This window comes from Ambystoma mexicanum, chromosome 5p, assembly GCF_040938575.1.
Source record: "Ambystoma mexicanum isolate Mex_15411 chromosome 5p, UKY_AmexF1_1, whole genome shotgun sequence".
Taxonomy (NCBI): domain Eukaryota; kingdom Metazoa; phylum Chordata; class Amphibia; order Caudata; family Ambystomatidae; genus Ambystoma; species Ambystoma mexicanum.
This window is the reverse complement of record NC_090930.1, coordinates 464797364-464821968: the sequence shown is the minus strand read 5'-3', so window position 1 is coordinate 464821968 and position 24605 is coordinate 464797364.

Sequence of the window (24605 nt, the reverse complement as noted above, 5' to 3'; positions counted from 1 at the left end):
ATGATTGTATCATGATTGTATTGTATCTTGTATCGTGCCTCATTGGCCAATTATATACTGTGTTACCCCGATTATTTTGATCAGCTCTCTCGAATTCCAGGAAAGACAGGTTAACCTATATTTAGCACAGTCAGGCAGACCAAGCCCCTTTGCTGGTAATGTTTCTGGCAACCATCGCCAATCCGTTTCTTTGTCTAGACTTCTTTGTCAAAACTAATTTAGGAAGTCAAAGGGATAAGGCAGATGAATACCCTTATTTGCAAAGGAACCCGGGTGTTAGTGGGGTATTTGAAGAGCTTTCACATTGGAGAGTCTCTACCCCCCCCATATACATTCGAAAAGGGACAGCATAGGTGCAAGGAAAGGCCAGACACCGCGCAAATAAATATTAGTGCCTCACTTGGCCTCACTTTCTCAGACGGGAGAAGTGTGGAGCTGTACGTGTTGAAGGAACTTGGCCTGGGCTTAAGTTGTCTGATAGCATTGGCAAGTCACTATCAAGTTCTTATTTTATTCTTTGCATTCTGCATTGTGTATTTTGCTAATTTGCACAGGAACAAAGATGTGTGTTATATATCCTGGTACAGTATATTAAACTAGTGTCATTATATCTCTTGGAAAATATTTTAAAATGGTTTCATTTTTCCTGTCTTTAGTTTATGATGGCCATTTTTTTCATGTTGTTGTGACATGCATCATTAGGTCATACATCAGTGATGTATCATAATATATTTTAGTCTATTATCACCCTATGTTTTGATTAAAAACCATTTTATGATGCACCCATAAACTGTTTACTGCATAGAAATTCTCTTGTGCATTGGTCCAGACATTCCTTGGTTAACATCATTTCTCATGTTTACACTGTACTGTAAATCGCAAGGCTTTAGAACAGATTTCTTCTGAAAATGATGCGTAAAAATGTTCCAACATGTCAATATTTAAAAAATAAAAGAAATGTGTGGGAATGGGGTAATACCGTCCTCAAGCGCCCTTGGGGCTTTTAGGCTCTGTCATGTTCAGGGAAGTTATTTGTCTTGTATCAGTTGACCAGCCGCATGTAATCATCATAGGTGCTTTAATGAGCGTGCCCAATATCATGGTGCTAGAGAAGGCCTTCATCTGGTTTGTATTTATGTTTGTGTAGAAGCAAAAGAATCATCCATGGTCGCTGCACACCCCCAAATATGAGCAAAGCCCTCATTGTGAGTGTTAATGTGCAATTGCTAAAAGGAAGTATTTCTGAGAGAACTGCAGCACCTACATCAGATGTCCTTCTACTCTGCAAAGAACCAATGATATCCAGGAGTGCACTTTATGGTTTCTGGACTGGTCAACCATCCAAATACATAAATCCTATCAGGTGTGAAAGATACTGAAGTGAATATGCATTGTGGAAGTGAGAAACCTGACAACACACTAATGTTGATCCCCGCCACATAACACAACTGTACCAATGACCAGCTGATCATTTCAATAGCACTGTGCTCCATTACTTTGTAAGTATGTGTATTGCAGCTTGCAGACAGGCACAGTATACGTTTGGTGGTGTTGGCACAATCAGGTGGCAATTTCAATACTTCCTGTTTTCACCCTCAGTGTGAGTTGGAGATATTTAGTCCATGCAATATTTTTTTTAAAAAACTGCATGCAGTATAAAAACACATAGGCCCTCATTACGACCCTGGCGGAGATCGTGGTGCAATATGCACCATGGAGCACGGCGGAAAGCTGCCGATACCGCCATGGGGGTTGGCGGATTTACCGCCCCATTCCGACCTTGGCGGGGCGGTAAATCCCCATTCCCCATGTTACCCTTCCCCATTCCCATTTTTGCCCCATAGGGTATAATGGGAGTGGGGAAGGCGTTAATTACGCCACCGTAAAATACGGTGGCGTAATTAACAACAAGGTCCCGTAGCGCCATGGATTTCTCCGCCCGGAAAAACCAGGTGGAAACCTCTCCATGGCGCTACGGGAACTCGTAGTAGGGCGGAAGGGTCCGCCGCGAATACCGCTGGCGTAAACCCACTCCGCCAGGGTCGTAATGAGGCCCATAGTTAGGGATTGGACTACTGCTTGGAAATAAGAGATATTACCTTCTTACTTTACCTCCAACTGAAAGGTAGAAGGAAAATAATATTTGGGTTCCAAACTATTGCGATTTGGGGGAATAAATGGAACCTATGGCAATCTCTGTAAAGCAAATTGATACTGAAAAACTGTGCTGCTTTTAAAATGTTTTAATGCGTATGACTCAACTGTATAAAGAAAAATATATACTATGCCAGAAAAAGGTGAGAGACACGGGGATACCGCACAAAATATTTGAGATTTTCAGACACTCATCAGGAACCTTTATGCAAGCAAGCCCAAAAGGAATGGGTTTGTAGTCCACTTTAAATGCAATATCAGAAGATTCAGAAATCCCCTTTGAATCCAAAAACACCCAGGCCCAACTTTGCAACTTGTCTAGGCAAGGGGGCGAATGGCATGTGATGCCGAAAAATCAATATCAGACAATATGCATTTGTGTTTGAATGTGTTAATGTTTATAAAAATGTCAATAACATTTTTTTTTTTAAAAGAGAAGTATTAAATGTGGCACCTGGAAAAAGCCTTGCATGGGTGTCAAAATAATTCTCTCCTTTTTAGCTATAAATCCATAAAGAGCTCTTTTGAGTATGACCATTATATGGATATTGTATCTGATTTTAACGTGAGAACGTCTTATTAAAATTACATTTAGGTATTTGCCGGTTGCAACTCTTGAGAAAAATGCAATCTGGCACTTTCAGACCTATTTCCAGCATGTCTGAGAAGCCTGGCAGCACTCCAACACTTTGCATGAATTTGTCTGCCATTTAATCTTGTGTGTAAAAAATATTTGAGACGGTGGCTGAAGAACAAAGGTATCAAAAATGTATCATTAGCATTGCTGGAATGTAAGGTGTTGTCATCCACTGATTGCATTTTTGCTGTCACAAGGTACCTCTCATCAGCCTGGTACAGGCAATCCAAATCTTGCAAGTCAAATGGTTGATATCTCATTTCATGCATAGCTACGATCATATTAATGCACCGCTGTGGTTTAAATTGTATACGCTTTTTATGGAGTGTGTTTTATCATTGTTTGTGTACCTTGTGATTGTTTTGTATTTATATGTATAATTGTGATATAAGTTACATAAGACATTCTTTTGAATATGTGTTACGGATTTTATCTGAAATAATTACATTACTTGCCATTTTAATATATGATCTATGCACAATTTGACTGCATTCAATTTCGTTTGAAATGTTGCTCACTACATGTAAACTTAGATTTACCTGGGAGCAAAATCCTTCCTACCCTTGGGGAATGTTCTTGAAAAAAGGATAACGTGTAGCAAGGAATGGCCTTGCAGTGGGGTAGAGAGATTTGTATCTGAACAGAAGAGTGGCTTGAGGTTTATGGCTAAGCTTCAACGAGAATACAAATTAGTATCCATGCATTAGTTTTGACCTTTTCGACCTGTCCTTCAGCAGACCCTGCTAATCAATTAAGGCCTATTGGAATGTTCTATAGATCACTGTCAGAAGCCACCCATGAGGACTTGTGTGGCTGTTTTCGAGCACTGGGGCCCGCCATTGGAAATACAGAAAAGTCAGCGCAACAAACTTTTCATTTTGAGTTAAATTATCCAATATGAGATCATTGACGCAAAATAAAAAAAGCTAATAATAGTGGTACATTTTGAATGATGAGGTATAGGGACATGAAAGTAATTATGTTCGAAAGATCTTTGATTCGACACTAAATAAGACTTGTCTATGATTTTGGATAATTAATGATTGTATTCATATTTCTTAAAAGTATGACCGAATATGCTACACAGTCATGCTGCATGTCTTCACTTAAATCATGGAGCATAGATCCAGATTATTTTGGTTTCATTGATTTGGTATAATGAATATAAATATTGAACTATAGAAATTGTGATAAGCCAATGAAAGAGGAAGGGTTTATTCAATAGGAGTGTCTGACTGTTGAGTAAACCAATAAAAGGGTTAGGCCAATCACATAGTGTTACATAATTAGGACATAGTCTGAGAATAAGGATGACTTTAAATACAGTTTGACCACAAAACAGGGGCTGCTGACACTGGTAGGAGCTGTAGAAAAGAATACCATCTGTCCTCACTGGATGAATTAAAGAGGGAGACCAACTTAAGGGTTGCAAAAAGGAAGGCTTAAGGTTTCCCGGGGATTACTCCTGTTCACAAGAGGACCCACAGAAGCGAACCTGAGGATGACTGGCCACCTCTCCATAAGAACACATGTTGGTTGTCCAGGCTTCACACCTCAAAAGACTAACCAAATATAAGTACAAGATTTCCCCAAAAGAATTGATACACGCTTTCTAAACTAAGTCCTGGAAAGGGGGTGGTTTGGGAAGATGTCATTAAAATACATTGATTTAACTTGGAAATAAATAGTGCAATCTCGCTGGATGTAAACTTAAATGAGATTTCAATACAATTCAACATAAAATACCTTTCTGGGTTGTTTGTGCAAAGGTATAGATAGCCCTTCTGTGCATTTTGACGTGCTACTTTTTTATTATCATAATCCGATTAAAATTGAACCTGGATGTTTCCACAGGCTTAACCGAAAATTCAGACTATGAAGCAGCCATGAGGTTTCATAGTCTGACAGACAGATATTGATAATGTGTAGCCTGTGGTGGCCAGAGTTATTTAAACTGATTTTGAAAATGAGAGCAAGTTTGAAGGAGTCATTTCTATTCCTTTAAGAATATGTAAATGTAAATCCCAGGCAACGCCTCATTTTGAAATTACAGAGTGTGATTCTATTGTGAAGTGAAAGGGGGGTATTAATATGTGTTGACTCAATCTGAAAAATATTTTCTCAGGTTTCATGGATGAGTAAAAACAGTCAAATTGAAAGCATTACTTCTCTAACACAAAACAACATGTACAATTCTAATTTAAGCATAGTGTAAGCTTCACACACGTTAGAAACCCACAGCACCACATTTATATGAAAAGCTATGAAACAAGAAACAGTTTTCTGAGTCTGTCGATGGTGTAAGTGGGTAAGTAAAACTTTATAATGATGCATTTGCCAATGTGACTTTGTACGTAGTGTAGAGGTGTTTTCATTAAGCCGAGGATTTTCAGAGATATTTAAGGGCATGCGGCAGAAGTGCAATTAGAATGTCTAGGGTTATTCAGCTCTTACTATACAAAGAATTGATCATAGAGATGAATGATTGTGTGTGTGAAATAGTGAGATTGATGCAGGCATGTCAGTTTCGTTTTTGTAAACCATCTATTTGTGGTTGTGCAACATTGTTGTGACTTGCGCTGCATAAAACTGGAGACCATGGTTGTCTGGATTTGACGTTAATCTTTCATTAAATGAATTTGGGTTTTGAGCACACTGTCTATTTCTTGCCCAAACTATATCAGTAGGGGCTATGATGTTGGCAATGGGCGCCTAATTTAAATTTAATGTACTAATCACAATATTTCTCACAGGTGCTCTCAATTTTTTTTCCCAATTAGCAGGAGGCACGAGCTCTCTAGAAGGAGAACACAGGCATAGAGAGATATAGAGAGATAGAGAGGAAGAGAGAGGGGGAGAGAGAGAAATAGAGAGGAAGAACATTTGATCAGCATATGGTAATCTGAGTACAGCTAGTTTTATTTTAATATTCACTATTATATTACGCTATGTTAGTTCTCTCTCTCTATATATCTCACTTTGTCTCTCCCATCCTCTCTCTTCCTCTCGGAGCTCTTTTTCTCTCTTTGTTTCTCTTTCTGTGTCATTCTATGTCTCTGCCTCTCTCTGTCTCTCTCTCTGCAAGATAGAGTCACATTGTCAGGTACACGCTTGCTAGACATTAGTGCGATCAGAGTAAAAACAGATAACTTGGAAATGGGTGACTATGTTTTTTTGCAAAAGAAGCTCTTAAAACAAGGCAATTATATCATTGTACTACATGAAAAGAGTCTCTTTCTTTATTCTTTCTTTCTTTCTTTCTTTCTTTCTTTCTTTCCTTCTTTCTTTCTTTCTTTCTTTCTTTCTTTCTTTCTTTCTTTCTTTCTTTCTTTCGCGAACCTAACCCAAAGGTATCTGGGCCCATTCTTCAACAGAGTTAGAGTACAATCAAGTACATTTTCCATACATTATTGATTACATATTAACTAAGGTGATTGAGTAATTGCAGTACAGGTAGTGTGAAGGGTTACAGACATTACATTGTGAGGAACATGGGATATAGATATACATAGCAGAGTACATTACAATAGGTAATACAAGGCAGCGCAGATAGAGACGGAGAGGCAAGGACCTTAAGAGGACTTATCGCCCTTGCATGAAAAGCCAGGTTTTTCGGTTTTTTTCGAAATGTCCAGTTGGACGGTTCTGCTCTTAGAGATAGGGGCATGGCATTCCAAAGTGTTGCCGCTAGGACTGGGAAACTGTTGCCTCCTGATTTTTGTCATTTGAATCTGGGTATGTCAAGTAGGTGAGCATGGGTAGATCGGGTAGGTCTAAGGCTGATATGCTTTGTAACTTTGTTGGTTAGATATTTGGGTGCTACATTGGGTAGGCACCTGTGGGTTAGTGATAGTGTTTCGAACACAATACTTTCCTGAACCGACAGCCAGTGGGCATTGTGACTGGCAGCTGATATATGGTTAGTATTCAGGATGTTGAGGGCCACTCTCAGAGCATTGTTCTGTAGATTACGGCTATTGGTTCCCAGGCGATTCTAATTCGCAGAGGATGGCGAACAGTTACTTAGTGCCGGAGTTGGCATTCAGAATTCTTTCATTATAGGTGGAGCTTTTGGTCTGTAGGTTGGCTGTTTTATAGCTATTGGAAGCGGTAGAGAATTTTTCTTTGTTTAAGGCTATTGGGTTTATTTACCAGTGCATTTCTGCTGCACTTTTTTCACTATGTAGGTGTTTTGAGGCTGGTGGTTTACCACATTTTAGGTGTGCAAGTGCTTTGGCTTTGCGCACTTTGAGTGGGCTACTTGATCTACAGCTTGAAGAAAAGTGCGATTGTAGAGCTCGACCATGGCGAATGGGTCTAGTTTGTTTGCATTAGTGTTATTGGTGATAGGGCTCAAGAGTGGCAATATCCTCTTGACTCCTAGTAGCTACTGGCGGTGCTTGACTGAGGACGGAGTCTGGGACACTTGTACCCTGGATGGTGAAGCAAATGACATGATGGTCCGTCCAAGCCCAAGGCATGTTGGATAGGATTTTTATGTCACAGTTGAGATCAACAAGCCAATCTAGTATTTTACCTTTACTGTGAGTATGTTTATTGATCCTATGTGAGAAGCCAAGTTCAGATAAGGTGTTGGTTAAGGCTGAGGCGGTGTTTGTGTCATTGAAACCTAGGTTTATATCACCCAACATCATGATTTGGGATCCTGGTTTGGTATTCTTAGTGAGGAGGTGTGTTATATTGTTCTCAAAGGAAGTAGTGGGACCAGGATGTCTATAAATGAGGTGGATCATTACAGTGCGTGAGGAGGTAAGGGGGAATTTGAGGGAAAGGAGTTCTACTGATGGGAATAGTTGGTGGGGTATTTCTCTCAGTCCTAGTTGAGTTTTAGCAATAATGGCTACTCCTCCATCCCATGCGTTTTCTCTATCAGCTCTGAGGATGGTGTAGTTGTCTGGTATGGCTAGTGAGGGGGCAGGACCTGCCGCCTCGTGAAGTCATGTTTCAGTGATTGCCAGGAAATCCAGATTGTTGGTGAGTATAAGGTCTGCAACATCTAAGGCATGGGTTACAAGCGAACTGGTGTTGATAAGGTCACCCTTGATGGAGGGTATGTTTGAGTGAATTTTGGATGAGGTTATCATTGGCTCAGTGACTGAAGGTGGGTTAGTAGGTGGGCTGTTCCCAATGGCAGTGGGAGTACCTGGATCTGTTACATCAATTTGTAGGTCTCTGTCATTGTTGTGTAATGCAGTGCTGTTGCTTGATATGGGATGGATGGGAAGGTCAGAATTGGTGGAGTTGGGAATGGTCTTGGTATAATGCTTGTTTGTAAAGGTGGGTTTCTGATTAGTTAAGCCTTTAAGTTGAGGTCTTTTAGAGTATGTAGGCTTAGGTTTTGGTAGTCTGTTTCTGATTCTAGTGTTTCTGATATTCACTGGGCAAGGTTTGTTGGGGGTAGGCCGACTGGCATATAGCTTGATCCATTGAGTGGGGGTGAGTGGGCAGTCGATGACGGGAGGTATAGTCCCCTTCTCTCTGTTAGGTCTGGGATTAGAAGGTTGTAGTGTAGGTAGGAAGCTTGTAGGTGATATGTTATGTGTTTGTGGTAATCAAATGGGACATGGGGCCTCATTACGACCCAGGCGGTAAGTTACCACCTGGGTCGTACATTTACCACCATGGCGTAAACTACGTTTACGCCATGGTGGTTGGCGGATTTACCGCCCCATTCCGAGGTTGGCGGGGCGGTAAGTCCCCAATCCCCATTTACCCTTCCCCATTCCCATTTTTGCCCCATAGGGCATAATGGGAGTGGGGAAGGCGTTAATTACGCCACCGTAAATTACGGTGCCGTAATTAACAACATGGTCCCTTAGCGCCATGGATTTTAACACCTGCTAAAAGCAGGTGTTAAATCCGCCATGGAGCTAAGGGACCTCGGAATCAGGCGGTAAGGGTCGGCGCTGTTTACGCTGCCGTAAACCCCTTACCGCCTGTGTCCTAATGAGGCCCCATGGTAAGTGTTGATCTATGCATGTTGAGCATTGTAACGTGTGCTCGCTATCACAGGGTCTGGGAAAGACATGTTAGCGTACGCCTCATGTTACAGGATCACTGTCACATAGTATTGCATACATTCAGGGTAAAGTAATTCCTCATGATGGCAAAATCATAAAGCATATAGTGACACAATTAGCTCACAAAGTGGCTTAAAGCCCCATGATGCAAAAATATCTATGGCATGTGGTATCATAAGGAATTCATAAAGTTTCAAATGTTAACTCAAATGGGATCACTATAGCTTGTAATTTCGCAATTAACTCACAAAGTAGCATAAAGCCTCATGAAGCAAGAGTTATTATAGCATGTAATTTCGCAGTTATTGGATATAGCTAATTTGAAATCACTATTGCATGTAGTGTTGCATTAACTCATAGTAACATAATCCTCAAGACGCAAAAAATCACTATGACATGCAGTTACATAATTAGCTCAAGATAGCAAACATCTTCGTGATGCCAAATTACAGTGATGCATGTTAGCATACAAGTCGTGTAATCATAAAAGATGCAATGGTTACAGTGGCAGGTAATGACTCGGGGGAGTTCCTTGTTGCTAGAGATGGAGCGACAGCATGTGAACACTCGGAAAGTGCGTTATCAAACTATGAGGTGCCTGTGGGTTGATCAGTGACACGTGGTAAAGTCACGAGAGAGTTAATTTACTTGGAATTGCAATGTCTGTACGGCGACTGCGTTCTTCAGAGGTGAGAGTTAGTGTTCAGTGCTGGTATTGGTGGCAGGTATTGCAGGGGCCTGAGAATGGTCAATAGTTGGCAGGAGGTGAGCACGCAGTGGCGAGAGAAAGATAGTAAAAAGGCACAGCATCAAGTAATCGGGTTTTTGCGCAATGCTCTTTCTCAGGGCAGCAATTTACTAGGAGAAGCAGCATGGGACTGTTGTTGGGGTCTCAGGAAGCGGGAAGCATGTAGGGCCTCTCTGCCAAGCTCTGACATGCTCAGACAGGACCCTTTGGTGTGATGCCTTCAGTGGGGGGAATGGCTTTCGCCTGCCAGTCCTCCCTATTGGTTGAAATAAACTCAGGTAGCCAATGGGGACGGGGTGCCTGGCTCCCTCTGGGTCTTGGATTGCCGTCGAGATAAGGTCGCGTCCGTCTCTATGGATGCAATGAACATAAGTTTCAGTGCAATTTCCGATGGACTGGGCCAATACGACAGAAATGAGGCTCAGGTCGTGGATGACTCCTGCAGCGCCGCGTTAGTATAATAGTAGTAAGGGCATTTGCCCAAAATAAAAGATGACGATTCCAAAAGATGCACAAGGTATAATAGTGCCCCGATGGGCTTAACTCGTGGCAGCAGCTGGTCGGATGCTGGAGAGGTGCGCTTATCCTGCGGCGCACCTGGTACGGTGAACCTTCCTAGGATCGGCAGGCAATGTGAGGCACAGGCTCAGACAGGAACCTTTGGTGTGGTACCTTTGATTTATTTGTGTTCATTTCCAATGTACATTTCCAGTATATATTTGAATCACAATAAGAATGTCACACATGAATTACTGAGCCAAGCATGTTACCAAAACCTGCAATAGCCATATCAGTTATTTTCTGATAGAAGGTTATCATTCCAAAATGGGCAGTCTAGTACAGCATGTTGGGAACATGAAAATGAACACAGATCTTTGTATTTGCCAAACATGTCTCTGATAAAAAAACGGTTGTATGCTTGAATCTCGAAATTCATCATGAACACTGGGCTTGCTGTTGATTTAAATTGGTAATCAATCACCTAACTTAAAGGTGTGGAACCACAAACCATATATGCTCGCTCAGACAGCCCAAAGATTTGGATGTAAGGATAAAAAGGCTACCACATCTATCATTCCATTGGGGTCCTAGAACTGTCTTGCTTCTTGTTTCTGGGGAATATTAGAAGACTAGTGCCTGGGTCTCAGGAAGAGCATGTCCAGTCCTCGAAGCACAGGCAACTTTAGAGAATTATATAGAGAGGATTATATTATACTAATATTCAATATCATAATATAAACATGATTTCAAAGCCTGAATATAAAGGGGTGAGTCCCAAGTAATGCCTGCTCATATGTTCCGTAGGTGGACCCACAGACGCTAAAGCAAATGGAATATGTGTCTAATTTGCACTGCCATTTTGTTTTATGCAAGTGGGGCAATTTACTGAAGAGTGTCTTGTACTGCATTTTATTTTATTTTATTTATTTATTTAATTTATTACATTTGTTACACGCCCAGACCCTCGGGTATCACGGCGAGATTACATAAGTCATTATTAACATTTGCATAGATAATAAAAACATGGTTACATAGTAAGTTTGAGCTGATACATTCTAGGCATTCTTAATATTTATAATATGGCACACACAGAGAGCATATTTTGCAAGGGTTTATGCAAGAAAGAAGGTTCCAGTTATATTTACAGTTACAGGGTTATTGGACTTCATATTATTAGAAAAGCAATGTTTTGAGTGCTTTTTTGAAGCCAGAAAGGGAACACACTTCTTTAATGCTATTGGGAAGGGAGTTCCAGTGTTTGGGGGCTAGGCGTTTGAAGCTACTGCCGTCTGCTTTAGAATTCTTGAAGCGAGGTATTTCCAGTAGTTGCTGGTTGTGTGATCTGAGTATTCTTAAAGCAGTTTTTTTGGGCAGTATTTTATTCAGGTATATGGGGGCTGAACCTTGTTGGCATTTGTAGGAAATGCACATGGTTTTGAAGATGATTCTTTCAGCAATTGGTAGCCAGTGATGCTCTCTTCTAGTCTTAGAAATGTGGTAGGATTTCCTTATGCCAAGGGCTGCTCTTAGGGCTTTATTTTGTATGAGTTGTAGTTTTTTTTAGATTAGATTTGGAAGTGCCTAGTAGTAATACATTACAGTAGTCAAGTCGTGACCCTATTAGTGCTCTGGCCAGGGTGACGCAGTTGGCAGGGATGAGAAATTGTCTACTTAATGCAATAAGCTTTGCTGTGTAAGAGGTGGTTGATGAGAGGCTACTAATGTGTTTATTCATTGTTAGGTTGGCATCCAAGTACACTACTAGGGTTTTTACTTGTTTCAAAAGAGGCATCATGGTGCCATTGATGTTAATCGATGTATAGTCAGCGTGAAGGGCACTGATTTTACACTATGATCCCACTATGAGGATCTCGGTCTTCTCATCGTTTAGACAGAGGCTATTTAGAGCCATCCAATTTTGAATGATCGCGTAGATACTGTTGATGAGTAGGGTGTCTTGGGCATAGTTTCCTAAGAGCGGTATGAGGATCTGGGTGTCATCCGCAAAGTTGGTGTAGATGACACCCATATTGTCTAATGCTGCGAAGAGTAGCTTTGTATATGCATTGTACAGCGTGGGAGAGAGGCAGGAACCTTGGGGTACTCCTATGGGAACGGGGATAGGGTCAGCAGCTTCCTTGCCTATAGAGACTCTGGATGTGCGGTCAGCTAGAAAGGATTTAATCCACAATGTGGCATCCATGGAAAAATTAAAGTCTTTAGCTATGGTTTTTCAGAGTTTATCGTGGTCTACGAGGTCGAACGCTGCTGAAAGGTCTAATAAGAGGAGGATACATAGTTTACCTGAGTCTCTGATGGTATCCATTTGGATTTTGAGATCCAACAGAGCTGTTTCAGTGCTATGGTTTGGCCTAAATCCGGATTGTCTTGCTCTGCGGAGTTGGTGGTTTTCTAAATGGGATTGGACTTTGTTATAAGCTATCTTGTCAATGATTTTAAGTAAGAATGGAACTGTTGTTATGGGTCGGTAATTGGTGGGAACAGTTGGGTCTAGAGTAGGTTTTTTTAGTAATGGGGTGACCCATGCTTCGTTAATACTGGCTGGGACCAGATTGGCTTTGAAGGAGGAGTTCACGAAGTTGGTGATGATGAGAGTGAGGGTGTGGGCGCAGGATTTGACTATTTGTGTTGGGACTGAATCTCCTTTGCAATTAGATGCTTTGAGTTTGGAAATTGTATTGTAGACTGATTCTTGAGAGACTGGGGTGAAGGCAAAAGGAGGGCTGGTAGTACCAGTAGTGTTAAGAATATGTTTGTCATTAGGGGGTTTACAAGCTAGTACTTCTTTTTTGGTGGCGATTTTGGATTGTAGCAGTTTAATTTTGGAGGCTAATCCATTTTGTATGGTGGTACACCAATCTTTGCTTGGTTTGGTGGGGTTAGGGATAGGGATAGGATTTTCCAAATCTCTTAGTATGGAGAATAGTTCTTTTGAGTCGGATGCAGCGTTACTGATCCTTGTGTTGTAGGCATTTGCTTTGGTTGCAATTATGGCTGATTTATATTTATTATTTGATAGGATAAAGGCATTTTTTGATTCAGGCTTAGGGGTTTTCCTATAGGCATTTTCTAGTGCACGTTTCCTTCTTCTAAGGGCAACCAGGACCTCATTAAACCAAAAGCAGGACCGTTTGTCCGTGCGTTTTGTTTTAGTGGTTAGTGGTGCTATTTCGTTGATTGTAGATGTTAGGCAGTTTTTGTAAATATCCGCTAGGTGGCAGGGGTCGTCACTGAACAATGTCGCACTATCTAGGGCTTTATTGAGCAGGGGATTAATGTTGTCAGGTGTGAGTTTGCGAAGATTTCTGACTTCGTGGATGAGTGTAGATTTTTTTTCAGTGTGGGGGGTCTCGACAAGGATAATGGTAAACTGGATGACGGAATGGTCTGCCCAGTTGAGTGGGGAGATGGAATCAATGTCGATGATGGAGTTATGCGTGAGGATCCAATTTAGGGTTCTACCCTTAATATGGATGGGGGCATTGACTAGTTGTTTAAAACTCATGTCCTTAAGAGCAACGTAGAGGGCTTCAGCTTTGGTATCGCTACTATCATTGAAACCTAGGTTAATATCTCCAAGGAGGATGCATTTGGTGTTTGGTTTGATTAGTGGGGTGAGTACGAGTGGGATGTCTAGTTCAGGCTGGCTTTTTGAATTTGGTGCTCTGTACATAACTATAATGTTAAAGGTCGGTTTTAGCATTAATGGCTAATTTGGTGTGAAGTAGTTCATAGCCATCAGGACTGTCGATAGGGCATACTCTTAAGTGGAGGTTGGTTTTGGCAATAATAGCAACACCCCCTCCCTGAGAGTGGGTCCTATCTGCTCTGATTATGGTATAATCAGGAGGGATTGCAAGTGAGAGCAGAGGGCATGAGGCTTGGTGCAACCAGGATTCCGTGATGACTAGGAGGTCTAGTTTGAAGTCTAATATAAGATCATGAATTTCAGTGGCGTGGGCTCCTAGGGAACGGGCATTAATAAGTGCGCCTTTGAGATTGGGGTTAGGATTTTGATTGGAGGTGACTGATATATTGGGATGCTTAGGGTGAGAATTGAGGTGGGTTTGATTAGATGTGTTATCGAAATGAGGAGGTGGTTGGTTGGTTCTAGGGGGTGCGGTTGACTGGTGTACAGTAGTACTGGCAGATGTTCTGTAATCTTGCCTTTGAGTACGGGACCTTAGACGGTAGCGTCTGGTCTCCCCCAGAATGAGGAGGGAGGGGTGATTACCAGTATTAGGTTGCATTTGAGTAGTCTCTGTTGTGGATGGCGTAGGCTGAGGAGGGTCAGGGTATATGGTGTCAGGTGAGCTAGGCTGTGTGGTGGTTGCAGGAGGAAAATGTGGTGTGGTTGGAAGGAATGGGGTGGGGCATGTGATTGGATGGTGACGGGAACAGGCAGGTTTGGCTAGGCCATTTTTGAAGGTAATAAATTGATTGCCAAAGCAGGGTAAGCTGTTCTCCACAATGCAGAATGGGAACATCATGAATGTAAGGTAAGTTTATATATAGAGTAGAGATAACGCTAATAGTGGGGTGGCGTGCATCTCGCTATAAATTATAATATTGGTATATATACTTTCTAAGTTCAGGGTGGGAGGTAGGCTTCCAGAAGACTATCTGACCTGTAACAATTCGGTATAAATGGCAGGAAGTGGTGCAATGGATGCTCGTGGAGCGATGTGGGAGGGCTAGGCCACTTATACAGTACTATCAATGATGTTGATAAGCATTTGGGTAGAATGGTGGATTCAGGAGCATGCACAACAATTGTGGGGGCTGTAGTGGAGGGCTAAATATGCTATGCAGGCGGGTCTTATGAACAATGCCAACAGTAACGTAAAAAAGCATTTGGGCAGCACACATGAGTCAGGAGCATATACAACAAGTAAGGTTGCCACAAAGAAGGGCTAGGTATGCTATGCAGGCGGGCCTAATATACAGTGCCAGCAGTAACGTAAAAAGCATTTGGGCAGCACACGTGGCTCAAGATTTGCTACAATGAGGGGCTAAGTACAAGTGCGCTCTAAAAGCGTTTAAACAGGGCGGCGATGCATGCGCCTATGAGTACCGTGATGAGGGGGGACAGTACACCAGGCGGTGTGAGATGCGTGGATAGATCATATGCAGGCATGAACATGGCATACTAAGGTGACTCGGCTCGGTGTCAATATCGCGGGTGCAAAGGCATTGAGAATACACAATTAGGGTGTCGTAGCGGCTAGGGTCGGCAATACAATGAGTATCATAGATTATTTAGGTATATTTAACAACTAGCATTATGCACAAGCAGCAGATAGGCTACTTACGGCTGGATAACAAGAGCCAGTATCAGTCCCAGGAGTAAGTGGGGGCTGTGCGGATGCAGCATGAGGGAGAGGGTCAAGGCCAGAGGTTTTGAAGAGTATCTTATATTTGCCGTAGAATGGGGTGGAATTGTCCGGAGCAAATCGACAGGGGTCCTGGATGACGGCTGGGAAGGCAGTACAGGCTCAGGACAGGAAGCCTTGTTGGGAGGTCTTAGTGGGAGGGCCGGCGTTCGCCTGCCGGCGATGGGTTTGGCTGATGTAGAGACTGGGCACCAATCACGGCGGACACAGCCAGAAGGAGGCAAAGGCTATGATTAAAAAAAAATAGTTCTATCGGCCATATTGGAATGGCGACAGCCTCATGGTGACTAATGGAGGCTGGGGGTTTAGCACCAAATCACTCAGCGTTGAGTGTAAATTTCAATAAAATGCAGAATTACTGCTTCCTGATTCACGATGACTGATTCACGATGACTTCATTTATGAAGTTCATGTAAAAGAAATGAGTACATTGCATGCTGGAGATTTCCTACTTTGTAATTATGTGCAGAAATGTGGAAGCGGATAATTAAAATTCCTCAGATGATAAAAAAGGTGTTCAGCCAAACAGAACACCTTAACGCCTGTTTAGAAACGTTTGTTTATGCCACAGGGACTTAGAAAATGACCCCATATGTGACTCCGAAAGCAAGCATTTGTTTTATTTCTTTGTCCAGAATACATTTATGACAACATCCTCATCAAGCAATCTATTTTTCTAGATATTTTGTATCCATTTCTGTATGCAAAATTGTGTGCTATGCAGATGAATTTGACACTGTGCATAGGAGAAGTGGAAGGAGTGAGGCAAGTTCACACTTATATGTCAGCTTACCGCTAGACAGGTTTTTCAGAAACTCGAGAACAATGGAGGAAGTCATGAACAGACACAAATCTAGCATTCATGACCTTGAAAGCCCTTGCTATCTCAGTTTAAATACATGTATTCAGTATAATTGTCCTGATATTTGTAACACAGGTGTGGTGGCTCGACTGTCATTATGGAACACAGTCCCTGCAATACAAGAATATGACACACTCCTCCTACGATCAAAAATGGGAAAGACATGTTCCTATGTCATCTCTATATCCAGATTTAGACGTCAATTTAAACCTAATTCCAATTAGTATTTTCAAGAAATCACTTTGTCTGCGGTGGAAATTCTGCAGGTCAGACATTGTATAAAGTGTCTCCTATCTATCAGCTCATACTGAAGTGGAGTGCATACATTATATTTACTAAGCCGGAGGGCATCAAAGCGTTGTTACAAAACCACTTACACACACAAGAAGAAACAGACAATTAAAGGGTTCAAGAGACAGTTATGTGGCCACCATCTGTGGTTATAAGAATAGCCAGGTTTTTAGTGCTTTCCTGAAGACCCAGTAGGAGTTCTCTGCTCTTAGGGAATGGGCAAGCAGGTTCCACTGCTTAGCAAAGGCGGGTGAAATCACCCGATTTTTATTTTGCTGGGTTAGTCGGCCATTGGAATGAATGGGCATGCAGGAGGCTTGGCGGGTGAGTCAGCCCTTTACAAGGCAGGTGACACCCGCCAAAAGCGTGTGAGTTGAGAGCTATGGGAAAGCTGGCACCACTAGCTTTACCTCGTTTGAATTTTGGTTGCAGTAGTTTGTTGTTCTCGGCTGCTCTGCAGGGTCTGAATAATCGATCTCTGATGAATTTCTGGGTCCGGTGGGTGGGCAGTGTTATGCATTTGTGCATGATGAACAGTGTCTTGAGGATAATGCGCTCTTTGATGGGGAGCCAGTGGACATTATTCCTGGCGGCAGGGATGTGATCACGTCTCTGGATGTTGAGCGCCACCCGCACAGCATTGTTTTAGATTACCTGCAGCTTTGTAATGTTCCGGTCAGAAGTGTAAGCAAATAAGGTATTACAGTAATCCAATCTTGATCCAATCATTGCACGTGCAATCGTGAGACAGCTATCCTGGAGAGGAAGGATCGGGTGGCATTAATCAGTTATGTAGTCTGTGCAGATGAAGAGGCAATCGCATTCATCTGGTGAGTGAGCGAGAGTGTGGAATCCAGGTACACTCCAGGTTTTTTCACAGAGCATGACAACGGAATTTGGATACCGTCAATGTAGAATGAGGAGTATTAGGGAATCAGATTCTTGAGTACAGTAGGTGGCTCAACCAGAAAGAAGCTCTGTTTTATCGTCATTAAGACAGAGACGATGAATGGCCATCCAGTCCTGTATTGTTTAAGTGCCAGTGCTGTGTCAGTTGAGGTCAGCTACCCAGTGTGGGTAGGATTCTGGACACAGCACTGGAAGCCCAGGCACTGAGAGGGTTGGCTACCAAAGGTGCGTGTAGGTCAGTTGTGTCATTAAAGCTGAGGTTCTGATCCCCTAGGAGGATTATTCTTGAAGTAGGCTTAATATTGACTCCAACGGTTAGCATGAAGTCCTTGTCAAAGGTTAGGATACGGCAAGGAGGTTGATATACAAAGATAGACAAGGTGTCAGTATGTGAGAGGAATAACTTTACTGCAAGTAGGTCACAATTACCTATTATTGGTGCTGCAATGTGTCTGATAGGGATAGATTCTTTGGCGTCCAGATCTACACCCCCACCTCACCCAGAAGGTCTATCTGTTCTGAAGATGACATAACTGGAGAGGATGGCAAGGGATAGCGCTGGGCCAGAGGCAAGGTGAAGCCAAGTTTCTGACATGGCAAGGAAGTCCAGATTATGGGATTCATTTATATCAAGGGCATGCACTGAGAAAGATCTGGCATTGATAAGGGCCTCTATGACGGGCATGGGCGGAGCATTCAGTTTATTAGGGTTGGTGGGTGAATTCTGGCTTATGCTCTTAAGGGCCAGTGATGTGGCTGTAATGGGCCGAGCGGGTGTCTTACGTGTATGGTTAAGAGTTGGTAGGGAGCCGGATTTAGGGTAAGAGAAGTTCAGGTTGGGTCTCAGGGGCATGCTAGTATAGGGGCGTTCTCCAAGTCGGCTATTTCTGGCATGAATTGATTGATGATGTGATATAGTCTGAGATAGGCTGGTTCTAGAGTGGAACCTGCTGCTGGTAGCTAAAATGGAATGGAGAGCATCGGGAGCAACCAGTTGGGTTGAGAGTGTTGCGGTGCTTCCAAGAGATTGCAGAGAGCATTCCAGTCTAGTGTGAATGTGGGAGTTAGTGGCACAGGGTGTGATGCACATAGGTGTTGCAGAGTAAGTAGATTGGAGCTGACTGGCTGGGAGAGGAAGTACCCGTAGAGGGTGTAGTGTTGGGTTCAGTGCCGCAGAACTCTTGCTCACATTACTCATGCCCTGTGGACCCATGGAGGTGAGATCAGGATATTGTGATTCGCTGAGCATAATAAATAATAATAATTTGGCACTTATATAGTGCTACGAACCCTCAGGTATCTGAGCGCTGCTTATTATTACCCACGGTGTGTGGTGCTCATTTATCGACCTCGGAAGGATGAAAGGCTGAGTTTGGCCCCGCCGGGATTCGAACCTGTGTTAGCAGACTCTGCACGGATGTCAAAGCGAGCGCTCTACTCGCTGTGCCACTTGACCGGCTTAACCTCCTACCCACCCCACTCCATAGGTGGAGTGGGGTGGGTAGGAGGAACGGGCTGCGCTCTAGTAGATGAGATCAGATGGATGCTGGAGCAGAGCAGTGCGAGGAACTGATGTGGACCTGTAGGGTGTGGGAGGTTTCAAATGTAGTTGTACTAGTATTGAGGATGTGCAAAGGGATGCTGTGAACGTGAGTTAACCAAGTAGAGGATGGATTGCCGGGTGGGCTGGCAGTAGGTGCAACTAGTTTCTCCCCCGTGGGGATGGTCTTTGTGAGATGGGATAAGTGGTGCGAGGAGTGGATCTGAGTATAAGACACTCTGGATGCTATGCAGGTCTTACTGTTAAGCACTCTAGGCACTGTCGAGGTTGGTGTAGCAGGTGCTCTGGGGGTGTCCAGGCATGGGGTTCTCAGCGCAGGTGTGGATCGAGGGGCAGACGCTTTTGGCGGACTTGCTGTACTGTGCTCTTGGTGCTGTGCAGGTTGGTGCAGCAGGGGCTTTGGGCGGCCAAGTAGGGGAGTCGGTTAAGTACACCAAACATCTCAAGGTAGTCTAACAGTGCACAGTAGGCACAATGTGATCTAGCAAGGAGCTAACGGGAGGAGCCACCAATGCAGAAGGGATGAGGGCAGGTGGCAGAAAATGGGAGGGGGCGGTAGTGGAATGTTAACAGCAGAATTGGATAGTACGGCTGGCGACAGGACCAAGGGAGCCAACTACCATAGTGTGTGGTGTCGGCTTACCTTCAAATCTGCAGGCAGTGCCTTGGCTGGACAGGGTGGATGAAGCAGTCGGATCTGGCGGTTCGCAACAGAGAGCGTTGATGGCCTTAAGTACCGGCCTTGATTTCCGTCCGGCTGCGCCATCCGGATCCCGGGATCAGCTTCCATATGTTGCTTGTGTGCCCAATCGGATCGAGGTATGCTCAAGGGAGCATTCTGGTTGCCTGGGCTTCTGCTTTCTTTGGCGGCAGCCGTCTTTACAGAAGCAGCTTCGTTCTTCTTTGCACTGACTCCTGATGGTAGTGGGTGGCTGGTCGGGCCAGCCCGTGCAGAAAAATGCATGGTGCAGTAGCTCTTTCTTCCACTATCAAACAGCCCCCCCACATCAGACATTATGAATGAGGTTTGTCAGGATGTTCCTCTAGGTTGGCTTTATGATAGAGGCTGGATTGTGTGTGGCGTAGACAAACATGGCTAGTTTAGCGTTCTTCACTCCCCTATGGTAGACGTGACCAAGGATTCAAACCAAGCTGCCCTCCCTAGAGTGTGTCATTGCCGGGCATAAAAGGCATATCAATTTAAGAGTAGGGCTTAGTTTTGTTATGAATGTTAAGGTCACTGGGGATGGATAGGGACAGCATAGGGAGTGTCAAAAGGCGAAAACCGCAAATCCCTACATTCAGAAATCACCAACCATTAAGGTTAGATTGGAATGTGAGATCACAGCAGTTAAGAAGCACACTGAAATAAGTTTGTCATGTCCATATGTGATCAGGAGGGTGTCCCACATGAGCATTGCAGGATTCTTCATCCAACTACAGTGTTGAGCTCGCTCAATCACAAACCATTTAGCAAAACAATGGCTGGTGGGATTTGTGAGAGATGATCATGATGCAGGATTAGATTTGGTATCTATTGCAGGCAGGCAGTTGTACATTTAAGCTAAGGCATACTTTTGGGGTGCATGTGTTCTAGGATGAGTGGACCCAAGGTCTCATGAGACAGGATGCATATAAGGACAGCTTCATGAATCTTCATGTAAACCCACATTTATTGTGGGTTTATGTGTGTTCACGATTGTGTTGGCAGTCCTGTTTTCATTTTTGATGTGCCTTCTTCATGTGAGATACCAGGGACATGGTGCGCCCTGCCGGCAAAGGGAGCGGGGAGTGTGTCTGAGGTGTTCCTACTTAAGATCCTGTCATAAATCCCCCACTTACAGCCACAGCTGGGCAGGACCAATCAAGATAAAAGGATCCTCGAATGGCGCGAAAGGGGCTCTCTCTCTGTCTATCTATCTCTCTCTCCCCCCCCTCCCCGGTGAAGCACGCAGGGCATCAAAGTCCTTTGCTATGGAGGGACATCCCCGGAGGCCGTCCTGTCTCCAGGCCGGCAAATTTCTCTCTCCCCTACCCAGGGCCGAGGGTGTGTGTGTGTGGCGCAGACCTGAGAAAAATAGAAAGTGCTGGTCCTCAGGTACCAGCGCTGCGGTGAGGAACAGAGCCCTGCCGCACGTATTTTCTCTCTTCCATGCCGGGGCCTAAAGGTAGGAGTGGGAAAGTGTGAGGGGAAGGAGCGGATATTTATGTACGGCATGTGAGCTGAACTTCCCTTCTGATGTCTTTTCAGACAGGAAAGCCGGTCTGGTAGTAAATCCGATCATTAGGTAATAACAGAGAGCAGCCCCATTGTACTGTTAGCCTACGTGACACATGTTTGAAGTAGTTGTCTTAGGAGGGTACCTCAGGGGCAACGTGCTGGCCTTGGAAGCAAGACAACATGGAGCAACACAGGTTCCATCCCGGGTCCGCACTTAGAAACCTCTGGGTATTAAGCACGTTATAAATAACCTATCATTTCATTCTCACCTCAGCCCAGTTAGATGTACCGGTCTGGGCAGGTGATTCTGCAGAGCGGCCCCAGTTTTACTGTTAGCCTTGGTTATGAGTGGGGGTTAAGAAAGAAAAAAAGTATCTCCCCTCGTTTCAGCTTTGAGTGCCCTCCCAGGGTGTGTGTCTTGGTGGAAGGCCTTAGGAGGCACAAAGAAAAGACAGAGGGATTGTGGTCACCGACCTGTGTTCCTGCCTTTACCCTGTGTGGGGCTGCAGAGGCCCAGCTTGACACTGTGGTTATTTTCCCTCAGTGTTTTGATAGAGGAGTACTGTGGCCCGTATGTAACCAGGTTTCTTGGGATTACTTGGGCTCTGGTTAGTCTGATTAGTTATATGTTGGTCTGTGTCCTATGTGTGGTGTGTCTTGTGGTAGTCTGCAGCTACTAAGGGGGGGGGGTGTTTAAGAATACTGGAGGGGCTCAAGAGAATACAAATGAGAGGGGAGGCCAGTACTCCTATTTAATTATTTATTTGCCAAATGTGAATGAACTTGCTCCCATGTGATCCAATTGGTGCTATTTAATTATTTATTTACCAAATGTGACTGAGCTTGCTCCTAGGTGACCCAATTAATGCTATTTAATTATTTATTTAGCAAATGTGAATGAACTTGCTACGAGGTGACCCAATTGTTGCTATTTAATTATTTATTTAACACATGTGAATGAACTTGCTCCCGGTGACCCAATTGATACCATTTAATTATTTATTTACCAAATGTGAATGAACTTGCTCCCAAGTGAACCAATTGATTCTATTTAATTATTTATTTACCAAAGTTGAACGAACTTGCACCCAGGTGACCCAACTGATGTTATTTAATTATTCATTTACCAAATGTGAATGAATGTGCGCCCATGTGACCAGACTGATGTTATTTAATCATTTAATACCAGAGGCAATTGAAGATGATGATGTTGTAATGCGATGGAACCTTGGACATAGCCCTGGACTGTTTATCTACATCCAAGGTTCCACATTCTTGCAGTTGTCAGTTGGCGGAGTTACCTTCTGGTGCCGGGGTTTGTCAGTAATAAACCTTAAGTGGAACCCCAACCACCACTCTCCTATTCCTACACTGGCGACGAGGATTTGGGCAGACCCCGTGGGAAAGCACGCGTGCAGCTCCTCTGCGGGAGCAGTCCAGTCATGGAGGCAGTGACGGCAGGAGAGCCCAGCAGCGTCGAAGCTCTGCCACCTAGCCGCCAGCCCTGCAGCACTTGGGTCCACCGAACACGCTCAAGAAGGTAAGCAGGCCTTCCAGCGTGGGCGCCCCGGCACCATGCACCAGAGGAGGTGGGGGAAGCTCCCTTGCACACTCAACGAGATTCCCCACAAGGAGGAACCGAGGGGGCTGGCCCAAAGAGACAGAGAGCACCGGCAAAGCGGCCCGAGGCACGTGCAGCCTTTCCCAAGCAACGCTCAGCTGGCCATTGCCTATGCACAAGTGAATGTCCCTGCGAGCCCGGGTGGAAGACTGAAAAGCATTGCTGCATACAGGGGAGTGAGTCACAGGGCTCAATTAAGGGTGCGCAGCACGAGCAGGTGGAGTGCACAGGCTGTACACTGAAGAAAAAAAAACGAAATTAGACTCTGCAAGAAGGAATTGCTGCACAGACAGTCCAGAGAGGAGGCACAGCTAAAGACACTGGAGGCACTGGAGACGTGGGTACCAGGAAATTAGACACTGCAAGAAGGAATTGCTGCACAGACAGTCCAGAAAGAAGACACCCATTTTGACACTCATTTGGACTGACTCTAGAGGTGAAACACGACACAGGCCACATCCAGGATGCAGCAAAGCAACGCCCGCCCACTTCCTGCTTTCCTTCCCAATTCAGGGGAACCTCCCATCCCTTGGGACCTCTGGGTGGACACTTTCAAGGTCTATCTGAGAGCAGCAGGTGGTGCAAGGTACAGCGATGATGATAAGGAAGCTGCACTTCACTTCTGAACTGCCTAGGGACGGAGGGTCTACGGGTAGTCAGGCACCTTCCACGTGATGACGTGAGAGTGCCTGGTGACGGCAAAGGGGAAGGCAGTGAGGGCATGGTGAGGGCATATGAGACAGGTCTCAAGAAACTAGATCAGCAATTTGGAAAAAGGCCAAATGTAGTGCTGGAGAGGTACCACTTCTTTTCCAGAGCTCAAGCTTTGGGTGAAGGGATAGACGCCTATGTGACTGTTTTGCGGACGCTCATTTCCTCCTGCAAATTCATGGGTGTCCTGGATGAGTATATCCGTGATCAAGTAATGATGAAGACCAGCAACTCCAGGGTGAGAGAAAAGCTTTAGATCGAAAAGGATCTCCCACTGGACAAAGTGATAGAAATAGCAAGAGCCATCGAGGAGTCCAAGATAAGCATTCAAGAGGTGACTGAGAAAAATGAGACAGTGCACACCATAGTGGCCAAGGAAGGATCTGGAGAACACAAGGGAAGAGTCAGGGATGTTTGGCAAAAGAGAAATGTGCAGAAAGTGAGGCTGGAGGTGGCATGCCATGGGTGCAAGAGACTGCCCAGCAAGAAACGTGGAATGTTGGAAATGCAGAGGAAGTGGGCATTTTGGCCGTATGTGCAAGAGCATCACTGAGAACAGACAAACTGTCAAGATGTTAGAACCGGATGGAAGTTCTGAAACTGTTGTGAGTTATGTGGGGGGGTTAAGCACGTGACGCATTGTACGAGAAGTCCCACAAAAGGGTGTTGTTGAGTGTGACTGGAGCACAGAAAAAGAAAGGGCCGTGGGCCATGTTATTTGTGAATGGGGTGCAGGTGTGAATGATGGTGGACACAGGATCTCCATGCACCATGATTTCCCCAGAATTGTATGTGGAGAGTTATGGCAAGGATATGTCCACCCTGTTACCATCTGACATAAATTCCTATGCGTACGGGTGCCTGCCCTTCAAGGTTTTGGGTTATGAGTGAGCAAGAATTGAATTTGAAGGGTGCACCACCCAAGGGAAGCTAT